The following is a 14,761-nucleotide window of genomic DNA, read 5'->3' on the forward strand; positions in this document are numbered from 1 at the left end:
AAATTATGCACTCGGTATCAACTATGCGCCAACGGATTATGATACTACCGAGGGGTTATAAGGGTTCCAGGTTTGTTCAACCATTATTACAACGTGTCATCCAGATCGAGGATGCAGAAGTATTTAGAGATCATCCAGTTGTGCACATGGGGGTGCAGCAGGTTCTGACATCTGGTTGATAAGTATGATCTTAAGAAAGTGTAATTAATTGCCTAATCGTCACAATCATGGTAGGGTCATGACGTGGATGTAGATATGAAGATAGTTGGTGGTATTAGAGACTATGTACTTCATATGGGATTTCTATTTAGCGAAGGGTACATACTGGCAGCCAAGGCACCGGAGAAAGCGAGTTTAAATGTCACGTGGGTGGCATGCGCCAAATAAATGGCTTGCGGTGTCTTATGACCGGTGAAAGTTAGTATTGTGGATCATCGGCATGTGACTTATGGCTTTGCGCCAAGTGAGGGGAGTCCACTATCAACGAACAGATTGCGGGGTCATGTGCTATATCAGTTTTGGCCTGAGATGTATTTACGTGGTAATGAAAGGTTGCTCCAAAACTTATATATGAGTAAGGGGTGATATTTGTATAGGATGATGTTGGGGCTTGTGGTATTCCTGTGTCCTTAACAATTCTACATTTCAGTATCAGCGGGGTCACAACAACAATTTCAAAATATTCGGGGTGCTACAGTAAGTTCTTTTAATACACCATCGGCACGGGGTTCTTACAGTGGTTATTCCAGTTAATACTCCACGTGCATGGTCAGTTAGAGGTGGAGGACATGCAGGTAGAGGGCGCCTAAGAGGTGGAGGCCCGACCCATTGATATAATCTCTATGATTTTGGATGAGGCCGATACACCGGATGGTGTCGTTACAGGTACGATCCTGATTTTGTTATAAGAAGATATTTTAATTTAATTTAATTCGGTTCTAAATATTGAGAGAAGTCCTCCTATTATGCTCCGCTTATGGGTGAGCTTCGTAATTGTGCGCCCCACTTATATGTTTTTTCCTGCTGGGAGATTTGAAGATGTGAGCCCGTGTCTGTCATTTTTATTTTTGTGCACCATTGAGGGATATAAGTCCAAAAGTAATTTTTATTATTCACTACAGTGACTTTTATGTGTTTCGGAATAATTGATTCCAATTTTTTTTAATGAATTTTGTGCCCTACCGGTATGAGGGTTCATTATGTGTTTACGAAATTTATTGAAAAGGAGAAAGAGAGGAAATTGAAAATGTCAATTGGCACAATGTGCAAAATACTTGTGATTCGGAGTTGAGGACGAGATCCTCATATTTTTGTATGATGTGAAATATTTAAACCGGGATACAAGCCGTGGTGGAGGTTATATAAGGACGAGGTCCTTGTGGTGAAATATTTTTGAGTTTAAATTCTCCCTTTTTGAAGTTTAATTTGTACTATAGTACTAATAGGGAGTTATGCATGTTAGGCTTATGTGATAATTCTTTTATGTGTTTCTGTGCCATAATTGTGTTGTTATTATTGAGTTTTAGCCTACGAGGTAAGTGCCCAGGTGGCGTTAAATGTGACTCATTAAGTCGAGTAAATAGTTATGAGGACTTCATGCCTCACATTTCGTTGTCAGTGCTGTAAAAATTTGAAATGAGGTTTTGGTTAATATGAGGTTAATTGACGATGTTGTAATCGATTATGAACAATTATTACGACCAAAGATGTGGTGATGTGCGTACATATAATGTGCTTCATGTCCTAATATCATTATGATAATGTGGTGCTGGTAACGTTGAGATTAGTGTTATTGATATATACATTGCGGTGCTTTGTTGGATTGTGGATGTGTTGTTAGGAGTTGTTTTGGTGTTACTCTGGCAGGTGGATAGGCCCCATTTATAGGGGAGACTCTGCCAAAATTTCTGTAAAATTTGGGGGATTGAGACGTGCGAAAGAAGAGATAAGTTATGTTATGCGTTTGAGAGCAGACTCTACTTCTCAATGAAGGACGAATGATCCTAAGTGGGGGAGAATGTAACACCCCAGGAAAATTTTGAAGTACTTCAACACTATCAAGAAAATTGATGTGTGCGTAGGAACGAGTTGCTATAGCCAGTTGAGACTAATACAGTGCGTTGTTGTGAAAATTAGGCTTTTAGGAAATGTTTGGAGTGTAAGAAATTGGTCTTAAAGTTTACAAATATTGATAAAAGAAATAATCTCAATTGAGATGGTGTTGTCGGGCTTATCTTAAATGCGGTATTGTGGGATCAACCGGGAGTATATGTGTAAAAGTAAAATCATCAATTTGGTAACCTCAGAATAATTCTTAGCACGTTCGAGGATGAACATTTGTTTAAGAGGTGGAGAATGTAATGACTCGACTTGTCGTTTTAAGAATTAATGCCTCGTTCAGTGATTTAAGATCTCGAGAAGCTTCGCAATATGTATTATAACCCGCGGGTGTGGTCGAGTTTGAATTAGTGAAGATTCAGAATTAAATTAAAAGAACAATCCTTATTTAGAAGCTTAAATGTAAAGAGTTGACTGGAGAGTTGACTTTTGAGCAAACGGCTCTGGAATGGAATTTTGATGATGTTAATAGCTCTGTATGGTGATTATGGACTTAGGAGCGTGTCCAGAAAAATATTTAGAGGTCTGTAGTGGAATTAGGCTTGAAATAGCGAAAGACGCATTTTTGTGAAGTTTGACCGGGGGTGACTTTTTTATTTCGGGGTCGGAATCTGATTGTGGAAATTTGAATAGCTTTGTTGTGCCGTCTCTGACTTGTGTGCAAAATTTAAGGTTAATTGGATGTGGTTTGGGAGGTTTCGGCATCGTTTGTGGAATTCAAAAATTTCTAAGTTCATTAGGCTTGAGTCCGTGTGTAATTCGTGTTTTTGGTGTTGTTGAAGGTGATTTGAAGGTTAGACTAAGTTCATATGATATTATGGGACACGTTGGTATGTTTCTTTGAGGTCCCTAGGGCCTCAAGTGTGTTTCGGATCATTTTGGTCTACTTTGATTGCTGATTTTATGATATTTGGTGTTATTCTTCGCGTTCGCGAAGAGCCTCTCGCGTTCGCGAAGAAGGATTTGGCTTCTGGGATTTTGTTTTTCACGTTCGCGAAGAAGGAAATCTCTGTTGCAATGGTCTGGGTTTGGAGGCTCATATCTCGCAATCTATAAGTAATGGAGAGATGAGCAGCAAATGAAAGTTATAGCTCTTTGAGTCTAGTTTCCATAAAGTTAAACTATTCGTCATTTGGAGATTTGTACAAAAGGTTATGACCATTATACTAGAGGTTGTCTGAGAAGAGTTTGAAAATAGTTGTTTGAGAATTTGTTTATCGCGAACGCGAGGGAAGGGTCGCGAACGCGAAGAACAAATCCATGGGCAGCAGAATAAAATCCAAATTCGTCTCATTCTTCCATATTTGGACCAAGGAAGCTCGGGTGAGGCGATATTTCGAGAGTTTTTCAAGGGAAACGTTAGGGTAAGAATTCCTAACTTGATTTTGGTTAATTTAGATGAATCTATTGTTGTTTTTATCACTAAATTAGTGAATTGGGTTAAAAATGGTAGAAATCCTCTAGACTTTAATTTACGATTTGAAGGGCGATCTTTTATCGGAATTTGATAATTTTGGTATGGTTGAACTCGTATCGGAATGAGTGTTCAGATTTCGTAAAAGTTTTGTCGGGTTCCGAGGGGCGAGCCCCGCTCTGAATTTTTAGAATAAAATTTTATGTTGGTGTTTTATTATCCAGAATTGTTTCCTTTTATGAATTTTAATGAAGTGGTACAATTAATTTGGATAGATTTGAGTTGTCCGGAGGTCAATTCAAGAAAGAAGGCGATTTTGGAATATTGGCACAACTTCAATAAGGTAAGTGTCTTGCTTAACTTCGAGTGGGGGAAATACCTCTTAGGCATTGAGTATTATGTGCAAATTGTGTAATTGAATACCATGTACGTGAGGTGACGAGTACGTACTTGGTTTATATGTGCAAATTTCGTTGATTAAAATCCTTAGACGCCCTTATGTATTCAGTTGGAAATTATTGGCACTTATTAAATCCTCTATTTGTCATGCCTAGATCCTTGTTTGTTGAAATTATTTTTATATGATGATTTGGTGTGATTGCCACCTTGAATTTATGTGAAATATTATTTTATTGAATTGTTCACTCCCGGATATTTTTGTTAAGGTTTTTGTGCACATTATGGTCGAGCCATGGGCTCCTTATTGTGGAAAATGATGTATTATTGATTTCTGTGGCAAGTTGAAATATTTTAGCACTCGATGTGCAATTTGTGATATGTTGTAATATTTGAGCACTTGATGAGCCATTTGTGATATGTGAGCACTTGATGTGCAGTTGTTGAAATCATATTTACTTTAGGACTATGGAACGGTATTCTGGGAGATCCCCTTGCCTTGCATATTTACTTTGGGACTACGAAACGGTATTCCGGGAGATCCCCCTGCTCTGCATATTTACTTTGGGACTCGGGAGTACTCTTTGTTGATGTTTTTCTATGGATGCACTTGGCTTTGTTTATTTTGTTTTTCCATGATATGTAAATTCTTGTTTTTTTTCGTGATATATTATTTGATTTTATTATGTGTTTTGCATTCCTTGTTGTATATTGTTGACTTTGGCTCCTTATACAAGACTCTGCAGATTTGTGTTTATGGGTTTTACTGGTTTTCGAGAATTGAGTTGTTTCGAATAAAAGAAATTGCTATTATGTTTTAATTTAATAAATTTTACATCCAAATTAGTAGTCATCAGATGCTTCATTTTAATTGGAATGTCATTTTCTTCACCCAAATGTTTTCTAAAATAAATTCATTCCTTTGTTGATTTTTTACTTGATTTAAAGATTTTAACCTTACTTTAGCGAAAATAAATTGATCCTGCGGATCTTATATACATTGATATTTTGACATGTGAGTGGTCCATGTGATGGTGATAGAAATATGGGCACGAGGTGCCGTGGAAAAATATGAATGTGGGCTGAGACCAGTAATTTTTATGATTGTGAAATGAGGTGTCACATGGTGACTTTTACTTGAAAATATATTTATTGGAAAGTATTATATCGTGAAGATTATTATTTGAAAAACATATAGGCGAAAGAATTTATATTTGAAGAACTTGATTAATTGGTTGTACTTGTGTTCCTTATTCGTCTGAGCAATAATTATGATGTTCTTGTTGCATTGTTGTTATATCACTGGTTGATTTTGTTGTTATCATTGCTAGTTATTTTCCTGTATTATTTTGTATACTATATTGCAGAGGTTATTAGACTAGTGAGTGTCTCGACTGTACCTCATCTCTACTCCACTAAGGTTAGCCTTGATACTTACTAGGTACCGACCGTGGTGTACTCATACTACACTTCTGCACATTTTTGTGCAGAGCCAGGTATTGGAGATATCGGACTTGAGCAGAGTTAAAGCGGGACCGTAAGGATTTAAGGTAGAGCTGCTTGGTCGCCGTAGTCCCTTGGAGTCTTTTTATTTCATTGTACTATTAATTTTTAATCAAACAGTATTGTATATTCAGTCCTCGTGATCATCCCATATATTCAGTTAAAGTTCGTGACTCAGTACTACCAGTCTTGGGAGGTTGTATATTCATATTTATTCGCTGTTAGTTTTGGTTACTTTTAAATTAAAAAAATGGCTTCAAAATATAATAGAAATCGACTTACCTAGTCTTAGAGACTAGGTGCCATCACGACGCCTATGGTGGGATTTTGGGTCGTGATAGAGAGAAAGAGATATTCTCTTTCAATTAGAAAATGAGCAAAAGAACTATCTAGAATGTTACTCAACCTTTATTTATATCTGGTCCATATTTACATTGTAAAAACAAAAGAAATTAAATCTGATACAAATAAATATGAGGAATTTTCAGAAACCACTATTGTTTAGTGGCTATTAACTTCCTATAGCTATCATATACATAATTACTTCCTATAACTACTATTCAGTTGTTACAGTAGTGTATTTGCTTTATTCGCGCTACTGTATTCATGAATACAGTAGCAAAAGTCTCCTAAAACACATGGGGTTACAGTTGTACATGACTGTATTTATATGTATTTGCACCATGTATTCATGAATATAGTAACGTCCATCACTTTAAAAATAGGTCTGTCCAGCTGTCTAATAACCAAATGAAGATCAATTAGCGTGATACACTCCTAATATAATTCAACAAAATCAATTCTAACATGCCTCATTATCAAACCAATTAATTAGCATGTTTTTTCAGACGCTAGACACTAAAAATAGAGCATTGTATATTCAGCTTCAACTTAACACAAACTACAGAGCTTCAGATATTCAGTCAATATTTTGCTGAGATAGTTTGAGGTTTTGATTCGTCCGTCATTGTTAGGAATTTTTTCTGCCCGATATTGACACAAGTATTTACAGAATATTTAGTAATTATATTTACTAGATGGCAAGCTTAATAGTGCTAATTCATCATTCTAGGACGAGGCACTGTCTACACATATGACTGTAAGTTTTTGTTAGTTTGCTATAATTACTTGCATTGACAAAATTAAGATATATGAATACATCATGTACTCATTCCTGATGAATACATGAATACAACCTATAATATTCTATATTTATTGAAAGCATGTATTCAATCGGTATAATGTGTATGTTATTTGAAAATATGGTGTAATGCATAAGAAAGTTACAATGTGGCAGATTAATACATGTATGAATATAGCATGTAATATGAATATTTATTGAAATGTATTCATGCATACGGTATGTAAGCAACCTACTGCCTGTATTCATGCATACTGTATGTACTCCATGTATTCATGGACAAATATATGTTTTGTATATATGTCCAAAACTTATGTTTCTCCGTTTAATGTAGGTTGTACCATCTACTGAACACTTGCACATGGTGAATGATGAAGGAAGGCATTACACTATTTGCCTCCAAAAGAAAAATTGCAGTTGTGGGAGGTTCCAAGTGGACGAGCTACCATGCCTACATGTTTGGGCTGTTTTGAAAATCAAGTTTCTAATGCCAGATGATTATTTCTCAGACTATTACAAACCAAAGCATGTTTTAATGACATACAAGGTCCATGTGTATCCTCTCCCTGATCGAAGTGAATGGAATATACCAGCACATATATCAGAGGAAGTTGTCTTACCACCCAAATGGAAGAGACCTCCTGGAAGGCCAAAGAAGAAGTGCGATAAGACATTAAGTGAATTGCTTCAAAAGAAGAGTCAACATTCGTGTAGTATATGTGGGAAGGGTGTACATAATAAGCATACGTGTAGAAATGCCGAATTAGGAATTAGTTGATGTTCTGATTTTAATTCCTTCAATCACTGTTTTTGGATTTGTTCAAGATTTTCTATTACTTATTGATTTCTAGATGTATTTGATTGTTCGTGGAAGAATTCTTTAAAGGTAGATGACTACATACATAATTGTTAAATTTTCTAATACTATATAAAAATGATGTATATATATGTATGTATATGTATAATAGGACATGTATATATACTGTAAGTGGTTAAATACATTGTTATAATTTAACTTAAAATACATTTGAAAAGCGTAGCATGAGTACACCACAGCGGTACCCAGTAAGTATCAAGACTAACATCGGTGAAGTAGTGATGAGGGATAGTCAAGATACCTACTAGACTAAATAACCTGTACAAGTATGAATGTGAAACTAACCGGAAAACAATGTCAATATAAAGCTAAGCATGGTAAATTTAACAAAGCAATACTCGCAATAAATCCCTAGAAAAAACGATTAGCAACAGGGGACAAACAGGTAATAATACCATAGAGTAAACAGAACACAGTTTAGGTCCGGTGAAATCAAGTAGAGGGAACAAGTTAGAATTCAATAAGAGCAACCACTTTCACACAAGATCTGTTCAAAGATTTCCTCGACATACTTCACCTCTTAGTCACACTTCACAGGTTCCCGATTCGCGAACCCTAATCACTTGGCATCTCGTGCCCACATAACAATTCATAACCGCACAGACGATTCACGTTCCAAGGGAGTGACAACATCAAATATCCTCACGGACAACTCATGTGCCACAATAATAATGACTCATGACCACACGTACAACTCACGTGCCAATAGAACAACTCTCACACCGAAGGTAAGTAAACGGGAGTATATATAAATGGTCAATAACATTAGGATGCATCTTCTTAAACCGATATGGGTGATTAATTACGTGTATGCTTGTCCAAGTGTTCTATCACAATTCAAGTCAACAAGTAAGAGTAAAGAAAATGAATGACACGCAAGAAACGATCACCACAAAATGTACAAGGTAGGCACACCACTACACAAATATCAATAATAACAATTCCCCCAGACCATCACAAGTCATCACAAATCATTCCTCGACATAGCCAACATTGTCTCACTATGTACGCAACAATAAAGTAAATGCCTGCCTTGTCTTGCCGCACGCGCATAACAATATTCTCACATTGTCTCTCCACATGCGCAAACCCACATATATTGCCCGCCTTGTCATGCCGTATGTGCAAATATCAATAATAACAATAACATGGATAACTCACGTGCGAACACCCCGACAATCCTCTCAACGGTACCACATGTGCCAAAACATAACAACACAATATAATGACTTTCACCACATGTGCCTATATGCCACAAATTTTCCTTAAAATAATTTCAATACCACAACCACGCATAGCCCTCGGTTCAACAACAGTGAGTACCATAACAACAACAACAACAATAACAAGAGAGTATGGCAAGTAAATCAACACAAGAACTTCAGAACACAAAGAAAACGGAATAACGAGCTCACAGTGAGAGACACAACAGAGAATAATAGTTTCAACAAGAATAGCTCAACAAGGGGAAAGATAATGTGCAACAATGATTGCACATAAGTACCACTCAACGATAAGAGAGATAGCATGAATCAATGACTCCAAATACGGATAAGTGAACAATGAAAGGGATAGCAAAACTTTAGTTAAGGTTAAGCAATTAAGGAAGAGACAACGATAACTTCAATTAAGGTTAAGCATTTACAGAAAAGACATCAATAACTTTAATCAAGGATAAGCAATTTACAGAAAAAATATCAACAACTTAAATTAAGGATAAGCAATTACGGAAAAGACAACAATAACTTCAATTAAGGTTAAACAATTACAGAAAAGACAATATTACTTCAATTAAGGTTAAACAATTACGGAAAATACAACATGGCAATAAGAGAGGTGACAACTTCAGTTAAGGCACATAAGAGTTTATTGGCAACAAGGGTAGAACATAAATCAATCAACTCCAATTAAGACACATGACGGTAAATATAGTAAATGGAGGATTTAACGTGATAAGACAAATTCCTTTTTAGTAGACATAAGGACCTAAGAGTCTAAAACGGTCAAATTCTCACAAATAAGCCTGAGTACGTACTTGTCACCTCGCGTACACGACATTCACATGACACAATTAGCACAAATGACTCAAATCCTAAGGAGTAGGTCTCCCACACAAAGTTAGGCAAGATAGTTACCTCAATAAAGATAGATCGATACTCTAAAATGACCCTCTTGTGTGAAACAACCTCCGGACGACTCAAATAAAGCAAAAATAACTTCATAACACAAATAAAACTCATAGAAAACAATTCAGGATAATAATGCTTCAATCTTTAACAAAACCTAAAAAGCCAACCCCGGGCCCGCACCTTAGAACCCGATAAAATTTACAAAATCCGAACACTCATTCCGATACATATCATACCAAAAATATCCAATTCCGATATCAATTCGCCCTTCGAATCCTCATTTTACAATGTGAAAGATTTTACAAAAAATTCCACTTTCTTTCATTCAATTCACTAATTTAATGATGAAAACAGTAATAGAATCATGAAACACAATCAATTTCTGATAAAGAACACCTACCCCAATCAAACACGTGAAAAACCCTTCAACAATTGCTCAAATTCGAGGCCTCTAACTCAAAATGTGATAAAAATGGCAAACCCTCAAATATAACCATTCTGCCTAGCATTTTTCACATTTGCGGACATAATGTCGCACCTGCGGCCTCTCATTTGCGAGCCAAAATGCCGCATCTGCTACTATCACTCAAAGGACCAAAGACCGCACCTGCAAAGTATCTACCATACCTACGACTCCGCAGAAGCGCCTGCCCCCACCGCAGAAGCGGACACCTAGTTCGCACTCAGACTCGCAGAAGCGATTGAGTCCCCGCATGAGCGCTTGCGCATCTCCTTCCGTAGAAGCGGAACTTGCCACAGCACCTCCCCTTCGCATAAGCAAAGAATCCATTGCATAAGCGCGTCCACCTCTGCGACCTATTTTGCACAGGTGCAAAGAACCAGCACTAGAACTACCAACATGACCAAAAATGATCTGAACCACGTCTGAAACTCACCCGAGCCCCTCGGGACCCTGTCCGAATATACCAACAAATCCTATAACATAACACGGACCTACTCGAGGCCTCAAATCACATCAAACAATGTTGAAAGTACGAATCGCACCTCGAATCGAGCTTACATGACTTATGAATTTCCAAATTCTATAACTCGCGCCGAAACATATCAAACCAATCCGGAATAATCTCAAATTTTGCATGCAACTACCAAATGACATATGGAGCTAATCCGACTCTTGAAAATGCAATTCGAGCCTTATATCAACCAAGTCAACTCTCCATTAAACCTCCCAACCTTCCAAAATTTCAACTTTCTAATTTTTGCCAAAATGCTTCAAATTATCCTACGGACCTCTAAATCCAAATCGGACGCACGCCAAAGTCCAAAATCACCATACGAAGTTATTTGAATCATCAAAACGCCATTTTGGAGTCGTCTACACATAAATCAAACTCCTATCAACTCTTAACGCTTGAGCTTCTAAACAAGAATCCTTCTTCCAAATTGATCCTGAATCATCCGAAAACCGAACTCGACTACACACGCAAGTCATAACATATAATACGAAGCTGTTCAAGACCTTAAGCCACCAAAACAGGATGCTAATTCTCAAAATGACTGGTCAGGTCATTACATTGAGGCATATTTGAAACAAACACAACATCAAAAGCATCAGTTTGTGCCTTGTCATTGTATGCATACAAATACAGTACATACAAAAGAGTGAAAATGTAAATACAGAACTCAGTCATGAATACATCTAAATACACTAATTATGACAAATATACAACTTTGAGTCATGGAAATAATGACAACTGTTGATGTATTTAAAATTATTGTTTATGAACTCGAATACATATAAATACATCTACACCAATAACATCATACCCAGTATAATCCCACAAGTGGGGTCTGGAGAGGGTAGTATGTATGCAGACCTTACCCCTATCTGGCGAGGTAGAGAGGCTATTTCTGATAGACCCTCGACTCAAGAAAAAGTGAAAAAAGAGAAAGGAAGAAGACAAAGAAGAAAGCAAGAATAGGGGGACAAAGGACGATAAGGAAAAAAGGGAAAAAGACAACTACAATAACAACAACAACAACAGCAACAAAACAACATGTAAAAGATAAAATAGCATCAAATAGTAATAAACTAGAAAACACGATACATAGAGCGAACGAAAGAATAAGTGAATACTAGGGGTCAAAGAATACGAAACAAACAAGGGAGCTACTAATACTACTAAAAGAGAATGGGGAACTCTCGACTACTTACTAGACAACTACCCTAATCTTCGACCTCCACACCCTTCTATCCTGGGTCATGTCCTCAGTGAGTTGAAGTAGACCATATCCTGCCTAATCACCTCTCCTCAATACTTTTTCGGCCTTCCTCTACCCCTTCTCAGCCCCGCTACGCCTAGCCTCTCACACCTCCTAACAAGAGCATCTGTACTCCTCCTCGGCACGTGCCCGAACCATCTCAGCCTCAACTCTCGCGTCTTGTCCTCCACAAGGGCCACTCCCACTTTGTTCTGAATAACTTCGTTCCTAATCTTATCTTTCCTAGTATGCCCGCACATCCATCTCAGCATCCTCATTTCTGTTACTTTCATCCTCTGAACATAGGAGTTCTTGACTGGACAACACTCAGCCTCATACAACATAGTAGGTCTAACCACCACTCTGTGGAACTTACCCTTAAATCTTTGCGGCACCTTCTTATCACATAAAACACCGGATGCGAGCCTCTATTTCATCTACCCCACACCGATACAATGGGAAACCTCATCATTAATCTCCCCATTACTTTGGATTATATACCCGAAATACTTAAAACTACCCCTTCTCGGGATGACTTGGGTATCAAGCTTCATATCCATGTTCGCTTCATGAGTCTCGTAACTAAACTTACACTCCAAGTATTCCATTTTGGTCCTGCTCAACTTGAAACCTTTAGACTCTAGGGTCTGCCTCTAGACCTTCAGCCTCGCATTAACCCCGATTCTCGTCTCATCAATCAGCACTATGCCATCGACAAATAACATGCATCATGGCACCTCCCCTTGAATGTGCCACGTTAGCACATCCATCGCCAAAGAAAATAAGAACGAGCTAAGAGTCGATCCCTGGTACAACCCCATCACTACTAGGAAGTGATCTAACTCACCTCTCATTGTACTCACTCGAGTCTTAGCACCATCATACATGCCCTTGATTACCCTAGTGTAATCTACCAAAACGCTGCTAACCTCCAAACATCTCTACAGATCCTCCCTCGGGATTTTATCGTACGCCTTTTCTAGGTCTATAAACACCATGTGTAGGCCCTTCTTTCTCTCCCTATACTGTTCTACCAATCTCCTCACCAGATGAATGGCTTCTGTAATTGATCACCCCGGCATGAATCCAAATTGATTCTCAAAAATAGATACATTCTTCCTCACCTTGACATTCACCACCCTCTACCAAATTTTTATAGTATGACTCAGCAATTTGATACCACAATGGTTATTGCAGTTTTGGATATCATCCTTGTTCTTGTACAAGGGAATCATCGTACTTCACCTCCATTCTTCGGGCATCTTCTTCATCTTAAAGATAACATTAAACAGCTCAGTAAGCCAATCCATGCTTGCACGGCCCGTACTCTCCTAGAATTCTATCGGGATTTCGACTGGCCTAGTCGCTCATCCCCTTCTCATCTTACGCATCGCTCCCATAACCTCTTCGACCTTAATACACCTACAATATCCAAAATCACACAGAATCTCTGAGTGCTTCAACTCACCCAGCACAATGCTTCTTTCCCCCTCCTCGTTCAATAATCTGTGGAAGTATGTCTTCCATCTTCGTCTAATATGGGCGTTTTCCATCAATACTATGTCGTCCTAAATTTTGATGCACTTCACTTGGTCCAAGTCACGAGCCTTACTCTCCCTCACTTTGGCTAACCTGTACAACTCCTTGTCCCCACCTTTGCTCCCAAGTTCCGCATACATGCGTCCAAAAGTAGCAGATTTAGCCGTCGTAACCGCTAACTTCACCTATTTATTTGTCTTCGTATAACATTCCCAATTCATCCTCTTTTCCTACTCGTTTGTGCTCTCCACTAGTTTCAAATAAGCCGCTTTCTTGACTTCAACTTTACCTTGGACCTCCGCATTCCACCACTAGTCCCATATACGTCTCCCTGGGTATCCCTTTGAAAGCCCTAAAACCTCTCTCGCAGCTTCCCTAATGTAGTTCGTTGTCACGACCCATATCGTAGTCGCGTCCCCACTACTCTTCCAAGCCCTCATAGCCAGCAACCTCTCCCCTAACTCCTGGGCTTTGTCCTTAGTCAAGTTTTCCCACTTGACTCTAGGTTGACTGCACACTGCTCTCTTCTTTCTATTCTCTTGATACCCAGATCCATTACTAGGAGTTGATAAGTGAGATTTTTGACTACTTATTAGCACTTTTTGCTTTCATTTTAGTCCAAAAGCGTTTAATTGTGTTCCCGAAAACTGATAAAATATGCTTAATTGGAGGATTAGTGGAAAATGATCCCCAAAAGATAAAATCCAACTCAAGAAGGAGTGATCTGAACTCAAGGACAAAAATAGGAATAGAAGCTCAAAGGTGCGGACAACAGATTATCATTTGCAGCCGCAGATTGTGAAGCAAATCCCATCAGAGCTAAATACAAAGTGCGGTCCGCACATGAAATGTGCGGCCGCAGATCCTGGGCAAGACCAAAACGTTCAGAGAACATGGAGTCAAGTGCTACAGAAGTATGAAGCGCCCAATTCCTTGTGCGATCGCAGAAGATCAGCTACGCGGTCGCAGTCATATTTGTGTGGTCTGCAGAAGAGCTATGTGCGGCCGCACTTAGAAATGTGCGGACCACAGAAAGAGTGAAGTGCGGCAGCAGTTCAGAATTATGCGGTTGCAGGATTCCATTCCTGCCAGGCTGAAGCATAGTGCGAACCGCACATGGAATTGTGCGGCCGCAAAACCTCCGAAAGGGCATTTTTGTCCGAAAATTCCAACACCGTATAAATAGAAGAGATTCACTTTTTTTAGGTGAATGTTTGACATCAGCAGCTATAGTAGACGTTTTTCTTTTACTCTTTTTAGTAGTTTTTGCCATTTTGAGCTTTTTGAACATTGATTTCATCATTTTAATTATCAATATAGGTTTAATTATCACTTCTTCTTCTTTCTCTTCCAATTTAAGCATGAGTAGCTACATTTTCACTAGGGTTGTGACCCAACCCTAGTGTGTAAACTTAATGGGT

The sequence above is a fragment of the Nicotiana tabacum genome, chromosome 2 (assembly GCF_000715075.1).
Source record: "Nicotiana tabacum cultivar K326 chromosome 2, ASM71507v2, whole genome shotgun sequence".
In the NCBI taxonomy this organism is placed as follows: Eukaryota; Viridiplantae; Streptophyta; class Magnoliopsida; order Solanales; family Solanaceae; genus Nicotiana; species Nicotiana tabacum.